At 39.0% G+C, this 12997-nt stretch overlaps 1 protein-coding gene across 1 annotated transcript in view; it reads right to left on the bottom strand.

Moving 5' to 3' along the window:
* The window catches only part of LOC137997699 (uncharacterized), a 23452-nt gene extending 18732 nt beyond the window's left edge, over window positions 1-4720 (bottom strand). Inside the window, exon 1 of the mRNA XM_068843898.1 lies at window positions 4581-4720. The gene's annotated coding sequence lies outside the window, so the exon portion shown is untranslated. The remainder of the gene's footprint in view (window positions 1-4580) is intronic.
* Window positions 4721-12997: the final 8277 nt, after the last annotated feature.

Consider the following 12997-nt stretch of genomic DNA (forward strand, 5'->3'; position numbering starts at 1 on the left):
AAATCCAACCGAGAGCTTTCAGTTTCTAGATGTTTGTAAACTATCAAATATCTACAGCCTAAACGTGACTAAACCCCAGTCTCCTGCACAAGCTGTGAAAGTTATGACAATTTAATTCGAGGGTGTGAAAAACCCCCATACATAATGATCAATTTACCAAACTTTTAAGCGTTCAAAAGATAACTGGTAATTTTCACGCACATGTGGCGTCCATGCTTTGCTGCTCACAGTTGGAAATTAAGGGTCATTTTTAATCCACTTATATTTTCTGTCATTAGATATTTCAAGTCCTTGAATTACCCACTGTGTCTTTAGATGCAAATCACAGTATCACTTAACTCGTCCTTCCTGCTGAGGTTAATTTTTGTATGAAAGAACTCAATGGCAGTTGACTGTGTATCCTTTTGATATTCACGCAATTTTAGAGTGCAATTTAACTTGCAAACTAAGTTGCAAGCACAACAACTTATACGTATCACATAATACAAGGATTTTGAAGTCATTTTAATTTCCATGCAACGATCGAGTACTCGCAAATTGTTTTCTTATTTCTGGAAAATCAGAAGCAGTAACGTTTATATTTGTGTACCTTGCCAAAACACAAGATGATAGTTTCAAAAGCTTTTCATTTAGCCGCTGCGAACCACCAAATCTGGCCCACTGCCAGCTTTTGCAAATTTAACAGACAGGGAAAAATGAAATTGAGAAAAATAGTTGAAACTATCTTTATCTTTATAAAAAGTCTTCGAGAGCTTCAATTTTCTTACATCTTAACTTTACCGACGTCAAACGAAAAGCAGAACCTTAGAGAACAAAAAATGTCTGCAGAGTTTTTCGACTGCCTCAATTTGTGCATTTGGAGGGCTAATATATATCCAAACTATATCTAATTCTCGTCACCAGTCAGGAGAAGAGCTCTGGGGTCGAGATTGAACTATATCTGTGATTGACACACTGAATGTAAACAGTTCAAAGACAAGCCAATCGCAAAGCACCTTTTAAGAGGTTAAGCTCAATTACTATCGGCTCAGCTGGTCACATCTTCAAAAACTGTCAACTTTTTAGTTAATTATTTGTCGCTCCAGTTAGAAATTTTCTCAACTGAGAACTTCATTGTTTTCCGTTTTAAACTAAAACCAATTTCATAAAACGAAGTACTGAACAGTTGATTGGGCGATTTGTATAATCTGACACCACCCATCTTTAATCACACCACGGTTTTCGTCCAATCACAGAGCGTGTAATAAAAAAATATTAATTCTTCCAGCAAGTGGAATAATTTCAAAGTCTGAGCGAAACGTGACGGTTTTGGACCCTCTTAACAGACGACCTAAGGTGGGTCTGTTAACTTCGACTTTTTAGTTCGTCTCCGTATTTACCTAGATATATAATTCGTCTCAGTCGAGTAATTCGTCTGTGTAATTCTAGACAAATACGGCCCATATATCATTTGATGCGTCACGTTTTTATAAAGGCCAGCCGAATAATTAGTCTCAGACGGTTTCGTCTTTCTGGATAAATACGGTCATTTTGTGTTAAATCAAAAAGCTTATTGGGAGTTGTATACCGTATACCCTTAGTCCTTTTGCGCAATATCACAAATAAGAAGCAAAAGCAACTAATAAACCCTTCCAATTGGTACAAAATGCTGGCCACTTTCTCAAAGGTTCCATTTTAGGTAAAATAGTTTGTCGAGTGGATGGAAACCCTAAATATGCATGCCGTTAGAAATAAGAAAAACAAATTTTAACAGTCTAGTAAATTTCTAAAATTATCCCTAATGTAAATTTGTGATAATTAGATCACCAATGGAGCATTAAAAAAAACAAAACAAAACAAACAAACAGCAAAGATCGAGCAAAACATGACGGTTTGAGAACTGAAAATCAATATCTTTCTCTACCAGCAAAGAAATCCAACCGAGAGCTTTCAGTTTCTCGGATGTTAGTAAACAGCTATCAAATATCTACAGCCTAAACGTGACTAAACCCCAGTCTCCTGCACAAGCTGTGAAAGTTATAACAATTTAATTTGAGGATGTGAAAAAGTCTCATACATAATTATCAATTTACCAAACTTCTAAGCGTTCAAAAGATAACTGGTAATTTTCACCCAGCATATGTGGTGCCCACAGCTGGAAATAATTAAGAGTCATTCTTAATCCACTTATATTTTCTGTCATTAAGATATTTCAAGTCCTTGAATTACCCCCTGTGTCTTTAGATGCCGATCATAGTTTATACAGTACCACTTAACTAGTCCTTCCAGCTGCGATTAATTTTTGTATGAAAGAATTCAATGGTAGACTGTGTATCCCTTTGATATTGAAGCAATTTTAGAGTGCAACTTAACTTGCAAACTTGCAAGCACAACAAGTTGTACTTATTACATAGAACACCGATTTTGAAGTCATTTTAATTTCCATGCAACGATCGAGTACTCGCAAATTGTTTTCTTATTTCCGAAAAATCGGAAACAGTAACGTTTATATTTGTGTACCTTTCCAAAACACAAGACGACAGTTTCAAAAGCTTTTCATTTACCGCTGCGAACCACCAAATCTGGCCCACTGCCAGCTTTTGCAAATTTAACAGACAGTGAAAGATGAAATTGAGAAAAATAGTTGAAACTATCTTTATCTTTATCAAAAGTCTTTTGAGAGCTTCAATTTTCTTACATCTTACCTTTACCGACGTCAAACGAAAAGCAGAACCTTAGCGAACAAAAAATGTCTGCAGAGTTTTTCGACTGCCACAATTTGTGTATTTGGAGGGCAAATATATCCAAACTATATCTGTGATTGACACACTGTAAGTTTTGAGTTTAATTATTTGTTGCTCCAGTCAGAAATTTTCTCAACTGAGAACTTCATTGTTTGCCATTTTAAATTAAAAACTAAAACCAACTTGATAAAGTACTGAACAGTTGATTAGGCAATGTGTATAATCTGACGTCACCCACTGTCTGTACTTTAATCACACCACGGTTCTCGTCCAATCACAGAGCGCGTAATATACAATTGCCCTAAAAGAAAGCTAACGAACGACAAACAAAGCAGCCCTAACCGAAAATTTTGCATTGTTTCTGAATTCTTCCAGCAAGTAGCTTATCAGTGGAGTAATTTCAAAGTCCGAGCAAAACGTGATGGTATGACAACTGAAATTATGATGCTTTGCTTACGAGAAGCAGGAGGAGAAGAGGAGAAGGGAAGAAAACATATCAGATACAACAATCTCTTAAACCCTATATTATTATTTTTTCATCTTACGATTTACTGTGTCTGTGTTTAACTTGTGGTATACCCGTTTCCGGCTTAAGGCCGTGATATATATATAGAAATATAAATATAGCTATAGATTGAGCTGTCTCACAAGCGTGATTAAATTCCAAGTTACTGCACGTACATGACTCGTTATGAAATTAATTTGACCTTTTCCTCCCTCAACTGCAAACCAACAAGGGTGTGACTGTGCATTAATAAAATATATACGCCTATAACCAGATGCGTGTAATACACAAGAAAATTACAGATGAATACAAGATTCTTGTACTGGAAACTAAGTTCAATCTGTGTGTAATATAACTGTAAATAGCATCCCACAGAATTATGCATTTGCCAGGATTTAAAGATTTCAACAGTACACTGCTGATTTTCACTCGTATGTGGTATCCATGCTTTGCTGCCCGTAGTGCTTGGGGGGTTCAGAGTTATTTTTATTCCACTTGAATACTTTGTGAATTCAATTTAGGATTTTTCAAGTCCTTGAATTACCCACTGTGTCTTTGGATGCAAATCATAGTTAATACATATTAGTTCACTCGCCTTTGCTTGTGTCTGACACTCACACTGATGCTGCATGCAAATTAACTGATACTTTTTCTGATGAAATCAGTTAACGGCAATTTTAGAAGTGCAACTTAACTTGCAACACACAATTGATAGTCGCACAGAACACCGATTTTGAAATCGTGTTAAATTTCTATGCACCTAATACTCGCAATATATATATATATTTTTTGCAAAATCAAAAGAAAGAAGTTCATGTGGGTGCATCTATCCAAAACACTAGAGCTGAGAAAAAAGTTTCAAAAGAGCTTTCCATTTAGCTGTAGCTAACATACATACATACATACATACATACATACATACATACATACATACATACATGCATATTTATTAATCCTTTGAGTGAGGGACACTATACAGCATTGTGCAAAAGTAATGAGAGCGAAATGCGCGAATTTTCGTTCTATGTCCCTGCGAGCTTTCGACGAAATTTCGCTCCAAAACTCGAGAGCCGTTTCGCGATGTTTGCGGTGTCATTTTGCTAATACAAAGACAGAAAATTCGCCGTATTTTCGAGGCCAGTGCGAAAATTCAGCTTCCTATCGCATACATTCTAGTGTTGTGTTTCGCTCGAAAAGAAAATTCGGGAAGAGCGAACTTTCGCTCTTGGGAATTGGGAAAGTAATAAAAACTATCTTTAATTGCCTCACAACTTTAAATTGATTTTAAGCTATCCCGCATCCAACTTCACTGAGATCAAATGGAAAGCAATGATAACTCAATATTCGCTTACCTCAGAGAACAAGAATTTTCTGGAGGTTTGTCCGACTGCGACAATTTGTGCAGTTGAAAAGCAATGTCCACCTTTTTAGGCTCAGAAGCACAATGGGCGTAAGCAGTTGCAAAGCGAGCCAATCAGAAAGCTGCTTAAAGGTTACAGTTCAAGGTTGTTTACCATATTGAAAAAAAAGTCCGGAAGTTCCAGTTGATTTCTAAATAAAGAAGAATAGACCTTTTTCTCTTGTACATTTTGTTTTTCCCGATACAAATCACGTGATAATACTCAGGAGGATTGGTCCTTTGTTTTGCTCATTAAAAAGAGCGCACGCAAGCATGAATATGTCTGCATGCACTCTTTTTAATGAACAAAAGAAAGGAACAAACCTCTTGAGTATTATCACATGATCCTAAACTGTCCCAACCATTGCTCAGGGGCAGCCAACGTCAATTTTCGAAAAATATCTGTTTTGAAGTCGATTTGAGATCTAGAATTTTTGGAACATTTGTTGTAAATTTTCTTGCTTGCCTGCCTGTCCTAGGATTTTGGAACATCCAAAAAATGGTATAATTCAGTGCCCATTTTTAACGGATTTTTACCCTAAAAGGGTCACCTAGAATTTTCGAGAGCCTTTTTTCTGCCTGACATTTTCAAAAAGGTAAGTTTTGATCCGTATAATTATCCCGAACAGATGAAAACTTTAGGGGATAAAAATATGCCTATATCTACCGTTTTAATATTAAAATACGTTTAACAACTGCATGTTTAAGTGGTTTTGAACTATGTTCTCGTCGGGTGCCCCTGACTCTTTCTCCGTTTTTCGCAATGTCCCAAATAAGAAGCAAAAGCAACTGATAAACCCTTCCGATTGGTACAAAATGCTAGCCACTTTCTCAAAAGTTTGAATTTAGATAAAAATCTTTTTTGGGTGGATGGACTGAAATATGCATGGCGTTAGAAAACAAAAAACATATATTTTAATATAGTTTAGTAAATTTCTAAGATCATCCTAAAGTAAATTTGTGGTAATGCACCGATGAACTCGAAACTTCAACTCCACCCCCCCCCCCCCCCCCCCTTCCCCCGGGCAAACCACGGCCAAAATAGTGTTCAAATGCCCTACCATGTCGTCGGATTTGTCTGTCTGTCCCCAACTTTTGAAGACCTTTTTTGTAAGCCAATCGCTCACAAATGCTCTGTCTCTTCCTTTTAAACTCTTTCATCTCGTCCAAACACCTGTTTTATCTGTTTTATGGCTGTCAGCGACTTCGGCCCCTGGAAAAAAAAATCGTTGGAAACCTGACTCTTCCGGTTCAATTTACCCCACCCCAAGCAGGCAAAGGTGAAATTCCGCACTACCCGGGCACAGAGGATAGTCAAATGCCCGGGGTTTGCCCCGGAGGAGAAGGGGGGAGGGGGAATGTTGAAGTTTCGATTTGATCAGCGCATAGTTAGATCACCAATGCAGCATAAAAAAAACAACAGCAAAGATAGAGCAAAAATGACGGTATGAAAACTGAAAATCAGTATCTTTCTCCGCCAACAAACAAATCCAACCAAGAGCTTTCAGGTTTAGATCTTAGTAAACAACTATCAAATATCTACAACTTAAACGTGGTCTCCATCCTTTGCTGCCCACAGTTGGAAATTTAAGGGTCAAATATAATCCACTTATATTTGCTCATTAAGATATTTCAATTCCTTAATTACCCACTGTGTCTTTAGATGCCAATCATAGTTCATATAGATCAATTAACTTGTCCTTCCAGCCGTGGATAATTTTTGTATGAAAGAACTTAAATGGCAGTTGACTGTGTATGCTTTTGATGTTCATGTAATTTTAGAATGCAATTTAACTTGCAAACCAAGTTTGCAAGCAACAAGTTATATGTATCACAGAACACCGATTTTGCAGTCGTTTTAACTTCCATGCAACGATCGAGTAATCGCAAATTGCTTTCTCGTTTCTGCAAAATCAGAAACAGTAACGTTTATATTTGTGTACCTTTCCAAAACACAAGACGACAGTTTCAAAAGCTTTCCATTTAGCCGTTGCGAACCACCAAATCTGGCGCCACTGCCAGCTTTTGCAAATCATCAGACAGGAAAAAAAGAAATTGAGAAAATTAGTTGAAATTATCTTATCTTTGTAAAAAGTCTTCGAGAGCTTCAATTTTCTTACACCTTAACTTTACCGACGTCAAACGCAAAGCAGAACCTCAGAGAACAAAATATTTGCGGATTTCTTCGACTGCCACAATTTGTGCATTTGGAGGGCAAAGACATATCTAAACTATATCTGTGATTGACACGCTGGGTGTAAACAGTTTAAAGACCAACCAACCACAAAGCAACTTTTAAAAGGTTACGCTCAATTACTATCGGCTCAGCTGGTCTCATCTTCAAAAACTGTCAAGTTTTGAGTTTAATTATTTGTTGCTCCAGTCAGAAATTTTCTCAACTGAGAACTTCATTGTTTGCCATTTTAAATTAAAAACTAAAACCAACTTGATAAAGTACTGAACAGTTGATTAGGCAATGTGTATAATCTGACGTCGCCCACTGTCTGTACTTTAATCACACCACGGTTCTCGTCCAATCACAGAGCGCGTAATATACAATTGTCCTAAAAGAAAGCTAACGAACGACAAACAAAGCAGCCCTAACCGAAAATTTTGCATCGTTTCTGAATTCTTCCAGCAAGTAGCTTATCAGTAGAGTAATTTCAAAGTCCGAGCAAAACGTGATGGTATGACAACTGAAATTATGATGCTTTGCTTACGAGAAGCAGGAGGAGAAGAGGAGAAGGCAGTGATATATATATAAATATAAATATAGCTATAGATTGAGCTGTCTCACAAGCGTGATTAAATTCCAAGTTACTGCACGTACATGACTCGTTATGAAATTAATTTGACCTTTTCCTCCCTCAACTGCAAACCAACAAGGGTGTGACTGTGCATTAATAAAATATATACGCCTATAACCAGATGCGAGTAATACACAAGAAAATTACAGATGAATACAAGATTCTTGTACTGGAAACTAAGTTCAATCTGTGTGTAATATAACTGTAAATAGCATCCCACTGAATTATGCATTTGCCAGGATTTAAAGATTTCAACAGTACACTGCTGATTTTCACTCGTATGTGGTATCCATGCTTTGCTGCCCGTAGTGCTTGGGGGGTTCAGAGTTATTTTTATTCCACTTAAATACTTTCTGAATTCAATTGATGATTTCTCAAGTCCTTGAATTATTTGTTGCTCCAGTCAGAAATTTTCTCAACTGAGAACTTCATTGTTTGCCGTTTTAAATTAAAAACTAAAACCAACTTGATAAAGTACTGAACAGTTGATTAGGCAATGTGTATAATCTGACGTCGCCCACTGTCTGTTCTTTAATCACACCACGGTCCTCGCCCAATCACAGAGCGCGTAATATACAATTGCCCTAAAAGAAAGCTAACGAACGACAAACAAAGCAGCCCTAACCGAAAATTTTGCATTGTTTCTGAATTCTTCCAGCAAGTAGCTTATCAGTGGAGTAATTTCAAAGTCCGAGCAAAACGTGATGGTATGACAGCTGAAATTATGATGCTTTGCTTACGAGAAGCAGGAGGAGAAGAGGAGAAGGGAAGAAAACATATCAGATACAACAATCTCTTAAACCCTATATTATTATTTTTTCATCTTACGATTTACTGTGTCTGTGTTTAACTTGTGGTATACCCGTTTCCGGCTTAAGGCAGTGATATATATATATAGAAATATAAATATAGCTATAGATTGAGCTGTCTCACAAGCGTGATTAAATTCCAAGTTACTGCACGTACATGACTCGTTATGAAATTAATTTGACCTTTTCCTCAACTGCAAACCAACAAGGGTGTGACTGTGCATTAATAAAATATATACGCCTATAACCAGATGCGTGTAATACACAAGAAAATTACAGATGAATACAAGATTCTTGTACTGGAAACTGAAATCAATCTGTGTGTAATATAACTGTAGATAGCATCCCACAGAATTATGCATTTGCCAGGTTTAGAGATTTCAACAGTAAACTGCTGATTTTCACTCATATGTGGTGTCCATGCTTTGCTGCCCATAGTGCTTGGGGGTTCAGAGTTATTTTTATTCCACTTAAATACTTTGTGAATTCAATTGATAATTTTTCAAGTCCTTGAGAATTATCCACTGTGTCTTTGGATGCAAATCATAGTTGCTCATAGGTATTGGTTCACTCACCTTTCACTTGTCTGAAACTCACACTGATGCTGCAGGCATATTAACTGATAATTTTTCTAATGAAATCACTTAACGGCAAGCCAAGAAAGACGACTGTATACTCTTTATATTCGTGCACTTAACTTGCAACACACAAGTGGCGGATTGTCGCACAGAACACCGATTTTGCAATCATGTTAAATTTCCATCATAAGTGAAACTAATACTCGCATAAACCATTTTTTTTTTTTTTTTTTTGCAAAGTCAAAAGAAATGAAGTTCATGTGAATGCATCTATCCAAGACACTAGAACTGAGAAGACAGTTTCAAAGAGCTTTCCATTTAGCTGCAGCGAACCACCTACAGTATTGTGCAAAAGTAATGAGAGCGAAATGAGCTGGAAAATTCGCGTCAACTTCAACAATAGGCATTGCCAAAATTCGACGAATTTTCGGCGAACTTTCACTCTTGAGAATTGGGAAAGTAATAAAAACTATCTTTAATTGCCTCACAACTTTAAACTGATTTTAAGCTATCCCGCATCCAACTCCACTGAGATCAAATGGAAAGCAATGATAACTCAATAGTCGCGTACCTCAGAGAACATGAAATTTTCTGGAGGTTTGTCCGACTGCGACAATTTGTGCAGTTGAAAAACAATGTCCACCTTTATAGACTCAGAAGCACAATGGCCTTAAGCAGTTGCAAAGCCAGCCAGTCAGAAAGCTGCTTAAAGGTTACATTTTAAGGTTGTTTACCGTCTAGAAGAAAATTCCGGTTGGTTTTTAAATGAAGAATAGACCTTTTTCGCTTCTACATTTTGTTTTCCGAGTCCTTTGTTTTGCTCATTAAAAAGAGCGCATGCAAGCATGAATATGTCTGCAAGCACTCATTTTAATGAACAAAAGAAAGGACCAAACCTTCTGAGTGATTATCGCATGATCTGTATTGGGAAAACAAAATGTACAAGCGTATAAGGTCTACTGGCAGTGCTAATCACCCTTTACTTGCAGTATTGGTATTGAGGATTGAATTGCAAAAGGGCGCAGCTCACGATATCGGGCTGAAAACATACAAAAGCGCCCCTGGGTGCCGCTATACAGCCTCCATGTTTGATGTCGGAGCACAGCATGTGCTATGTTAATTAGCTGTGAGTCGACTTTGATGAGGGAGGAAAACCGGAGTACCCGGAGAAAACCCTCGAGTCAGGTTCAGGTCGATCGTGAATCGAACGAAAGTTTAATGTTAAATTTTCAATATTTGTTGAATGGCCAACAAAATCGAAAGACGGATATCAAAGCAGATGGGATAAATCACTGATACCCGTCCTGCGATTTTGTATCGCGTGATGCATTTTAGCCAATGAGGGCGCAAAAAATTCAAAGGGTGGGTTATATCGGACAATGTCCACCAACCGGGAGGTGGATAATATGATGTTAACGAGGCGTTAGTGTAGTTGAAACATTCTTTTAATGAAAACACAACAGCCGAGAGCACATGGAATAAATAATAATTATCGGATAGCCTATAGCTTACATCACATCTCACTCCGAGTTCAAAACAGATTCTATCTTAAAGTAAGCAAAACTTGGCCCTAAACGGGAGATCAACAACTGGTAATCAAAAAGAAATCAATGTCTCTGATGCCTAAGTGGAAATCTAACAACAACTCCGCAGCCACTGGTCTTTGAAACGTTCAGGCAGTCTAATTTGGATGCCCCATCGGGTAGTTTGGATGGTAGCAGCAGGTGCAGGGGGATGCACCGCAGCGTTCCCCTTTCCGCCAGATGGAGGAGTTGCACTACTGTCGGGGCAGTCTGCCTTCGAAGTTCAGATGCCGTCTGTTTCTCCTCAATCTTCTGTCAGCCAAACGTGTTCTCCCAGAGTAATCAGAGGAAGAGGTCTAGCAGCCTGCGCCTGTCAAAGTTCTACTTTTGTCTGGCTTTCAGAGAGCCATCTTTTTCGAGGAACTGCTCCAAGTATGACCAGCTTGGAATCAACAGGGTAGGGAGTCTTGTGTGGATTTTTCTCCCCATCAACAGTTCTGCTGGGCTGATCCCACCTTGGAAGGGTGTGGCACGATAAGCCATCAGGGTTTGATGAGGATCTGTAGCCTTCTTAATTGAGTTTTTCACAGTTTGGACAGCTAGTTTTCCTGGCCATTTGCTTACGGATATCTGGGGCTTGTCGAAATGTGAGTGAACCCATACTCTTCCGCAAACTTGGCGAAGAACTTGGCTGAGAATTGTGGGCCGTTATCGGACAAAAGCAGATCCGGAATTCCATGTCTTGCGAACATAGACTTGAGATGGGTAACAATGTTAGAAGAAATTGTGTCTGTCAGTTTAGCTACCTCCACGCGCGAGAAGTAGTCCATGACTAGGAGGTACGGCTGGCCTTTCAGCTCGAACAGGTTACCCGCCAGTTTCTGCCACGGTCGATCTGGAAGATCTGAAGGAATTGCAGGCTCTGCTGCGTTGACACTCTCCTTGGTGCAGGTTGTGCACTTGCTTACCACTTCCTCATATTGCTTGCTTAGTCCCGGCCACCAAACTGAGGCTTTATCACGCTCTCTGCATTTTGCAATGCCTTGGTGGGTTTCACGTATTCTGTCCAGCACGTCTAATTGCTGGGGACAAGGGGACAAGGGGATCACAATGCGGTTGCCTTTCATCAGTAGCCCTTGCTGCACATTCAGTTCATCTTTCTCTGGCCAATAGGGCTGGAGAGGACCGGGAAGGTGGGATTTCTCCGGCCACCCTTCAGTACAGTAAGACATCAGCTGCTTCGTGACTTCGTCTTGCTGCTGTTGGGACCTGAGTTCGTCTAGTCGATTTTCCGTAGTAGGGAGGTACAGTTGAGATCAGTTGCTAAGTTCTGCTTTCTCTGCATAGTTTTAATCGCGCAAAAATATCCCTGTATTAATAAGCACTAGCAATAGGAAATCCGAGTATCTCGAGATGCGCAGAACGTATGCGCAATAACAATAGTAGGAACCGTCCTTAATTAAGGAAGAGAAGGCATCCTCTTGTGCTTCACCCCATGATCAGTGGTTTTTGGAGCTGAGAAAATCCCTTAGTGGCTTGGACAGCTCGGGTATCTGGGAATGGAATTTGCTACGTGGGTCGACCATCCCCAGAAATCTTCGATGTTCATACTGGTCCTTAGGGCTCTTCTTCCGTAGTAGAGCTACAGAGTTTTTCAGACGATTTTGCGTCTAGGAGACCAAACACAATCCTGTCTCGGATCATCTGATCTTTTAGTGTACCGTAGGCACAGTATTCGGCCAGAGCATGGGGCTTCACCCCATGATCAGTGGTTTTTGGAGCTGAGAAAATCCCTTAGTGGCTTGGACAGCTCGGGTATCTGGGAATGGAATTTGCTACGTGGGTCGACCATCCCCAGAAATCTTCGATGTTCATACTGGTCCTTAGGGCTCTTCTTCCGTAGTAGAGCTACAGAGTTTTTCAGACGATTTTGCGTCTAGGAGACCAAACACAATCCTGTCTCGGATCATCTGATCTTTTAGTGTACCGTAGGCACAGTATTCGGCCAGAGCATGCAAAGTGATAATAAAAATTAACGGTAAAACTACAACGTTTCGAAGTCTCCATGACCTCATTATCAAGTAAAATGTAAAATTTTACATTTTACTTGATAATGAGGTCATGGAGACTTCGAAACGTTGTAGTTTTACCGTTAATGTTTATTATCAATTGTATTTCTAAACGTTCTCTGATTAGCATGCAAAGTGTTGACGAAAATATCCACAGACTCGCCTTCTTCTTGGCGGTATCGATTGAACTCTGCTCGCTCGAACATAATGTTTCGGCGAACTAAAAAGTGTTCGTTAAATCGTGTTTTGACAGTGTCATACTTCTTTAAGTGCGTCGTTGTGAGATTGAAGGAGTTACGAATATCATCAGCTTGATCACCCATAGTTTAGATCAGCATATTTATTTGGCTTTCTTCTTCTTTCTTCACGAGTCCCGACGCTTGGCGAAAACGCTCAACACCTTCTGCTCCATTTTGGACTGAAGTCAAACTTTTGTGGTAACGGCACTCGGAAAGATGTCATCGTCGGAACCTTTTAATTTTGACACCATGTAATGTTAACGAGGCGCTATTGTCGTTGAGACGTTCTTTTAATGAAAACACAACAACCGGGAGCACATGAAATGAATAATAATTATGGGATGG

Source organism: Montipora foliosa, chromosome 3, assembly GCF_036669935.1.
Source record: "Montipora foliosa isolate CH-2021 chromosome 3, ASM3666993v2, whole genome shotgun sequence".
Lineage (NCBI taxonomy): Eukaryota > Metazoa > Cnidaria > Anthozoa > Scleractinia > Acroporidae > Montipora > Montipora foliosa.